This window comes from Silene latifolia, chromosome 11 (assembly GCF_048544455.1).
Source record: "Silene latifolia isolate original U9 population chromosome 11, ASM4854445v1, whole genome shotgun sequence".
Classification (NCBI taxonomy): Eukaryota; Viridiplantae; Streptophyta; class Magnoliopsida; order Caryophyllales; family Caryophyllaceae; genus Silene; species Silene latifolia.
The window spans coordinates 38962375-38970111 of NC_133536.1; positions in this window are offsets into that span (position 1 = coordinate 38962375).

The window sequence follows — 7737 nt, forward strand, 5'->3', positions numbered from 1 at the left end:
TAAGAAAATCGACCCTCTTGGGTCTAATATCATTAAACATGACGAAGAACCATCTCTAGATTGTTCTCATCTCCTCAATCATCATGATGATAAAGAAATCAATGTCCTCGAAGATGAAGATATCCAAAATGGAATGCTCATGCTTTCCATTACCTTCAACAATAAATTCTCCAAAATAGAGGAAGTTATTGATAGCCTAAACTCTCGGCTTTCCAACATAGAAAACCAGTTCGCTGAAATGGGTAAGAAGCTTGATGCCCAACCTCTCAACATTAAAAGTGTCCAGACAAACACTCAACTTGACAGTCCTAAGGAGAAAGCAACAAATGGACAATCTATTCTTAGTTCTTATCATCGAGGAATCAAAATCAATAAAGGCATCCTCATGGATCCTTCGTCAAAGAAACCTAACAACCCTCCAAGGTTATTTACAAAGGCTTCCGAAAATAAGGGCACACCTCCTAGGAAATTTACCAACATTGGTATTACATACACCGATGCCTTTCATAGACTCATGGAACAACGAATGTTGAAGCCTATAGGACCTACACCCGAACCAGAAAGGAAATCCAAGTTCTGGGACGAGAACTCATACTGCGAGTACCATAGAGGCAAAGGGCATGATACAGAGAAATGTTACAAATTAAAAAACGTCATTTAGGATATGATCGAAAGCGGGAGGTTGTCCCTCTCAACCTTTAATCGACAAGGTAGCTTAGGCAATCCTCATGGATATACCACTTATCAAGAAACTCTTCTTGATTGTTATCCTTCCAGTGTTCCCAATGATGAGGACGAGGTGCTCAAATGGGTGAATGCTCAAAGCCGGATGTCGAAGCCAGTTGCTGGAAGAGAAAATGTTCAAGCGTGGGCCGATGATTACGAGTCTAGGTCTAAGATCGCGTCAAAGTCCGGGTCCGAGTCTGAGTCCGAGTCTTAGGCTTTCTATCTCATATTTGTTCTAGTGTCTTCCTTCTTGTCCATTTCCATTTCTAGTGACAACCTGGGGGCTGTCCCACGAATCACGCGTCTTTTCGAGTCTATGTTAAAAACATTCATTATTCATTTCAATAAAGATACACTTTTCATCCATATATTCTATCCTATATTATCTTTTATCCTTCTCCTGTGACAACAAGAATTGATTTGAGACTTTTTTGTTAAAAAAATAATAACAATCACACGTTCCAAGTCGATGTGAGTGCACTTAGATGATGTTCCATTCCAAGTTGTAGAGGACCTGAAACTCCGTGTTCTTTTCTTACCTATTCCATGTCTGTCAATAGAAACCCCACAATATAACCCTAGTCTAAGACGAGCATATCTCAAGAGATTCTAGGATGAATCTAGACCATCTCCCTTGTTAGCGACCCATGACGGAAGGCAAGCCCATTCCCCACAATAAGCAACCCGTGTTACTAAAAGACCAACCCGTTTCACACTAAAGGTGCTAGTCTGACTCAAATACATGGTAGCAATCAAATCCATCCAAGACGATGCGAGCCATGATGAAAGACAAATGCTCAATCAAGAGAAACAGGTCAATATCCAAGGCCACAATGATGCTCGTAATCCAAGACAAAAGAGTCAAAGAACAAGGCTCAGTCAATCAAGCAAGTCAATATCTAAAGTTAAAGTCATCCTCAAAACCTGAATCAAAAATCTGAGCAAAAATCCGAAATATATTCTAGACCAAAAATCTGAGTCTGAATCAAGAACGAGTAAGAAATCAAATGCTGAACGGAATACTGCTGAAGTCTATGTAGAATCAAGACATCGATGAAGATGGTCATCTAGCACCCTCACTTAGCCTTTAACACATCACACACCCTAAGTCCTTCTCGAGACCGTTATATGGAGATAGTTAGGAATTTTGAGAATCCTCTCGAGCTCGTCAAATATACCCATCCTTTAGGGCACAGACATGGAAACTTGAACCCACGGCATTTTAACCCACCTTTATGTGCTCAGGTTACATCAAGCCAAGAGACTCCATTTCCAAGCCACATTACAAGCCATAGCCCCATCAAGCCTTAACTCCACAAAATCAAAGCTCCAGAGATTTGTTCATAAAAGCCTCTTATTACCGAGCTCCACATTCCAAATATCTAATCCAGTTTCACCTTGACCCACACATGGAGTCTTCAAATACTTTGCTACCCAGAACGTGACATACCCATATTCATCCTTAGGGTCCACTTTTAGGTGTGCTCACGCGACAAGGAATTTTTTTTACAAACTTAATTATACCTCTTTATCTATGATCAGAGGGGGTTATCTCAAATCGATTCTTCGAGTCACCAAAGGAATATACCCTTGTGACCCCTGCACTTTAAGGTCCTAACAACATAAGCTTAGGCACACACTTGAACTACGAGCATGGTTTGATTTCACCTTTTCAGGTGGATACGTAGGCAGTCCTTTCTTACGCAAGAAGGATACAACCACAACACCCAAACAAAATTAACCAAACCTCAGAACTACGATTTGGTTTGATTTCACTTCACGTGAATACGTAGGCAGTCCTCAAGGACATAACCATCCCCACTTCCAACTTTCAATCTCAATTATCAACCACCTCAATTATCAACCATCAACTTTCAACCATCACAATTTTCAAACTTCCAACCTCAATTAACATCCGTTCCACAACCAACACCTCTATACTGGGGGCTCCTTATTGTCGCCCAGCCTCTTTTTTTTTTTACCAAAGTCCAGAGTCATCTTCTCATCCTGGGGGCTTCTCTTCCGAGATGCCACCTTTCCTTGATTCCTCTAAGTCTAGATAAGTGCTCGGTCCGGATAATGACAAGGGTCTTAGATCGATTCTCCGATTTATCGTGCCTCAAGAGGGGTCTCTTTTACAGCAAACGGTGGTGAAAGTTATCCCAGTAGACAGATGATCCATGGCTCATGCCTTACCTTTATATGCCTTCATCATTCTTGCAATTCTTCTACCTATGAAACTGATACGCATTGTCACCCACATTTGGCTAGGGGTTGCGCATACTTAACAAAGTCTGTCAGAGTCATCCCTGTGTCGCGTCAGTCCAAGCTAAGTCTATATTTTCACGTCTGCATAAGGTCTACGTCGCGTCAGTCACGTGTCTAAAGCCTATTGAATATGCATAACGCATTACAAACGACAAACTTCTTTGAACAAGTTTTAAACGACTTTTAAAAAGAAACAACTTTTGCAAAACCTATGTGTTTCCTTATTCGAGGTCCATGTGATAATCGCTTACGTGCATATATTAGATTGCATTCTTGTGTGGCTACTAACCATGCAGGTAAGTATTAGAAGCAGTACTTTACCAAGACCTTGCTTGTCACAACGAGCGAGTATTTCCCGACAGGTGTTTCGACACGCCTTCATTATATTTCCCCAAGCGAGAGTAAGCGGATAGACAATCTCTCTCAAGACATGGAAATAAAATCCCGATTATGTTCCTCAACGAGAGTTCACGACCGACAGTCACTTCCTCTTGAGACATGGAGATCACTATCGACCCTACATTCTTCTGAAGTTTGTTTAAAGACGACCCAAGCAGCTTCCCCAGTAGTTCCCACGTGCGTCCTGCTACCCTTGACATTTTTGTTTCCTCACAGAGTTCGACAAAGGTGTCATTCTCTAGAAGTTCCCAAACCAACGCCCCCTTCCTTAGGTTCGTAAACCCAAAGTTAGGATTCTTACCCTCTAGATTCTTAGATCCCAAAATGGCTTCCCATAGGTTCATAAGCCTTTAAGCTCCCACACCAACATCCTTAGGTTCATAAACCCATAAATCCTTTTGGAGTTCTCGTACTCCTCGGAAAGCTTAAGTGCATGCGTTCAAAATAAGAATTAGTAACCCAGTAAGTTCCTAAACTTAACCCTAGGATCCAAAATCCTCTTAGGTTCACAAGCCTTTAAGTTCTCATACAAGCCTTTCATATACCCAGGTTCATACACCCAACTCTTTAGGTAACCCTTTTCAGGATAAACCCTTCGATCTTTCGAGAAACTTACCTTAATCTTTCAGACAACCCTTTAGATAACCTTTCAGGATAATCCTTCCTTCAGCCTTATCCCTTCAGATAACCTTCCTATATTCAGATAATCTTCAGATACCCTTCAGATAACTCCTTAGATATCCCTTTCAGGATAATCCTTCCTCGGCCTTATCCCTTCAAGATAATCCTTCATATGTTGATCCTTTCAGTAACCTTCAAATAACCCCCTTTTCAGTTAAGTCCCCTTTCAGCCTTCCCTTTTGAGAGAATTATCCTTTCAGCCTTCCCTTTAGAGAGAACTATCCCTTCAGTCCTTCCCTTTAGAGAGAGATATCCTTCAGAGTTAGCCTTCAGAAGTATTAAGAAGTTTCTTCATAATCCCTGTGACCCCTAATGCCTTCAGACACCAAGTTATCTTCAGACCAAAGAGTTTTGCCGAAGCGTCTTCAGTCCCATTTCACCCAGGAGTATCTCAGGTATGGTCTCTTCTTATGGCTGGCGAGCTTCCTTACGTAGTCTAATGTACTTTAAACGACCCTCCTCGATAGTCGACAGACTCTAAAATGTTCCCGACGACAGGTCCTTGGTTCAGACCCCTTGAACCGCCTCGCGTCGCCATAGTCGTCATGTTGTAATCTTCGATTGACCTAATGGCTATACTTTGACTTTCGCCTTGTCCAAGCCTCAGTCAAAGTGGGGGCTCTGTAGATACCTCATTTCCGCACCTCCCGCAAACCACCCGGTGATGATTGGGCCGCATGTCTGGTACGCGGAACGATTTGTGACAGTTCATAAGTTTATCGTCAAATGATCGCTCAAACATTTATGTCTACCTCTTGGTTGTCATCTAGGTGTCATTACGGTCGTTTTGGCAGTAATTAGAGTATATTTGGAGTCTGGGTCAAAAACCGTCTTCATTTCCTAAAACCGTCAAATCCCGAGTCAAGGCAATGTGCTTGTCTACCTAAGGTTAGGATGTCATAAAATGTTGAGATTATATCTCATTTTGAGTCTCATGTCACTTCATTAGGCTAAACTAAAAGTTTACATTACAAAATGTGCATTTCATTTAGCTAAAATGACAACCCAAACTTTAGGCCCGTTTTAGGAGGTGAGAACGAGTTTTTTGGGTCAGGCCTATTTCTCAGAAAGTTCTAGATTTCTTTCTTAGCTTTCCAACGCCACCGAAATCACCTTATTCCGAGTCTTGTAGAGAAAGTTATGCCTAAAATATGACAGGCTGTCAAACGCGCTTTCTTGCGCAGGAGGAACCCGCTGAGGAAAGGACGCAGCAGGTGCTGCGCCTCTTCCAAGGGACGTAGCTCTACTGCGCCTTTTCCTCAAGGTTTTCTTTTTGTCCAAGTTTCCGCGTTTAACCTAAGTCGGTTATTTCCGGATCTTTCTCTCCTTTCCTAAACCCTAATTCCGTGATTAGTTCCTCATATTTCTCACGCGAGTATCCGCCCTTCTCTTCTCCCTTTCCATTCTAGACCTTTGTTCTTAGTTTTTGGCGTCTACGTGCTTGAAAATTTGACCACGTAAGCTCGGATCCTTCTGAGTACCAGCCTCGTTTGCATGACCGACCAATTTGACCAACTCCACATCAATCAACTTAATTAACTTAATCGTTTTCCTTTTACGAGGGCACTTTCGTATTTGCATTATAGTTCGAGTCGAGCATCGCTAATCGATAACTTAGTCCTTCTCGTTTCATCAAACATGTAACTCTGAGGGTGTAAATCTCTCTTTTATTATTGTTACTTACTTTTTGTAATCATTAATGTAAGGTTTATGTCGAAAACACTTATTAAAACCGATTTATAAAACCTCGTTTAAAACCCTTTTTACGGATTTCCAGAAGACAAACGTCGAGAAAGGACGCAGCAACTGCCGCGCCTCTTCGAAGGAGCGCAGTTCCTGCTGCGCCTCTTCGTGAGGCTGCCGCAGTTCCTGCTTCCTTTCTTTTTCCTTCGTCCTCTGAAATTCGTCAAACTTTTATTTGTTTCGTTTGTTTTCTTTAATTCTTCGTCATAATAGTCTGATATTTCACATGTATATTAATTATCATTCGTTAGCACATAATTCATCATAAATTCGACTTAAATCACAAGTAATCAATATTTGCGGGTTTTCGTCATTAAACTCAATTCGGGTTTTAGATATTCAATTCATCAATATTGAGTTTCTGGAATTCATCATTGACATATTTACATCTGTTATTTGTCATATCTATCATATGTTCGTCATTAATCCGTTGTATTTAACCTATTTAATTGATTTAGTTTGTTAATTTGTTAATAATTCTCATTAATCTTATATTAATTCGTTTAATTCCGTTTCATCCATGTTTTATTGTTTTATGACCCTTCATCACATGTAAATAACCTACTAATCACTTTAATCCGAGTAAATAATTTTATCAATCATTTAATTCACCAACGAGTATTAACAACACGCAATTCCGACTTCACAGCCAGAATTCAGGTCAGGAACAGACGCAGCGTCTGCTGCGCCTATTCCAAAGGACGCAGCTCTGCTGCGCCTGTTCCAGGTTGAGTTCTGTCTCTGAACTCCGTTGTTGCCTTGACCTAGTTTAATTAGTTTACATTTAATTAACTATTATTCGTATTATCACCTTCTGGTCTGTTCGTAACTTCATTCTTTTATTCTTTTTCTCAAATTATCCGTTTTAAAGGTATTTTCGACATAAATCGCCTAATCCAATGTAATTATTGTAATTTTCATTATTGTAATTTTCTTTTGTTGTATTTATCATTATTTCTTGTGTCATTCGTATGTTCTCACATGTAATTGAACTTAAATCCTACTTCGACCTAATTGTTTGTTAAACTAATTGTTCACCGACTTAGTATTAATTCTCACATGCTACGATTAAAACTTGGATGTTGCATTGCATGCATACAATCGACGATATATCGAGTACGAATAACTTCCCTAATCATTAGTAGAGGCCGCTATCGAGGCGGGCGGGATTAGGTGTTCGATCAAAAGAGCTTCCTAATACGTACCCTCACCCCTTACTCCAGATCTCCGTGAACACCCGTGTTCATTGGCATCCACGAGAGTCATTCTAGACATAGAATGCTAAGGGTAACGATTGCTTAGTGTTCATGTCTATACTTTGTGTCTTGACATGGCACGAGGTATTCGAACGGTTCCAATTTCCCATAAAAATTGGTGGCGACTCCACAAATACAAACGCTTGTTCGTTCCCAAGCGCCCCCGTGGCCCATTGTCCACACCTACCCCACAGTGCATGACCCCAGGATGCAGCCTCATGAACTGGCTGAGCGGATCTCCTCTACTTTGGTGCTCTGTAACCTGCATGAGATGACCCTTAACCAGGGCATAGGGATACAGCTTGCACAGCCTGTCTGGTGGAGGGGACCGGGAGTGGATACGGGAGTATTCCACAGGTACGGAGTTGATTCGAGTTACTGGAGACCTCCGAAGGAGACTGAGTTTGGCTACCTTGCGGGACCGTGGGGAGCCAACTCTGACAGTCAGCTAGGAGGGGACTACTCAGCAGCAGCAGGCTTTCCAGGAGCGGGGAGTTCAGGTGCAGGTACTTCTGGCGCAGGTGGTGATGATGACATGGAGGAGGGTCCTCGTTATTGATCTTATGTTGTTAGGTTGTTTGGTTTGATTTCTTTGATGTTGGATTTATTTAGTTGTGATGGATTTGTTTTGTTGTGTTGGATTTATTACTTCTCCTTTGGATGT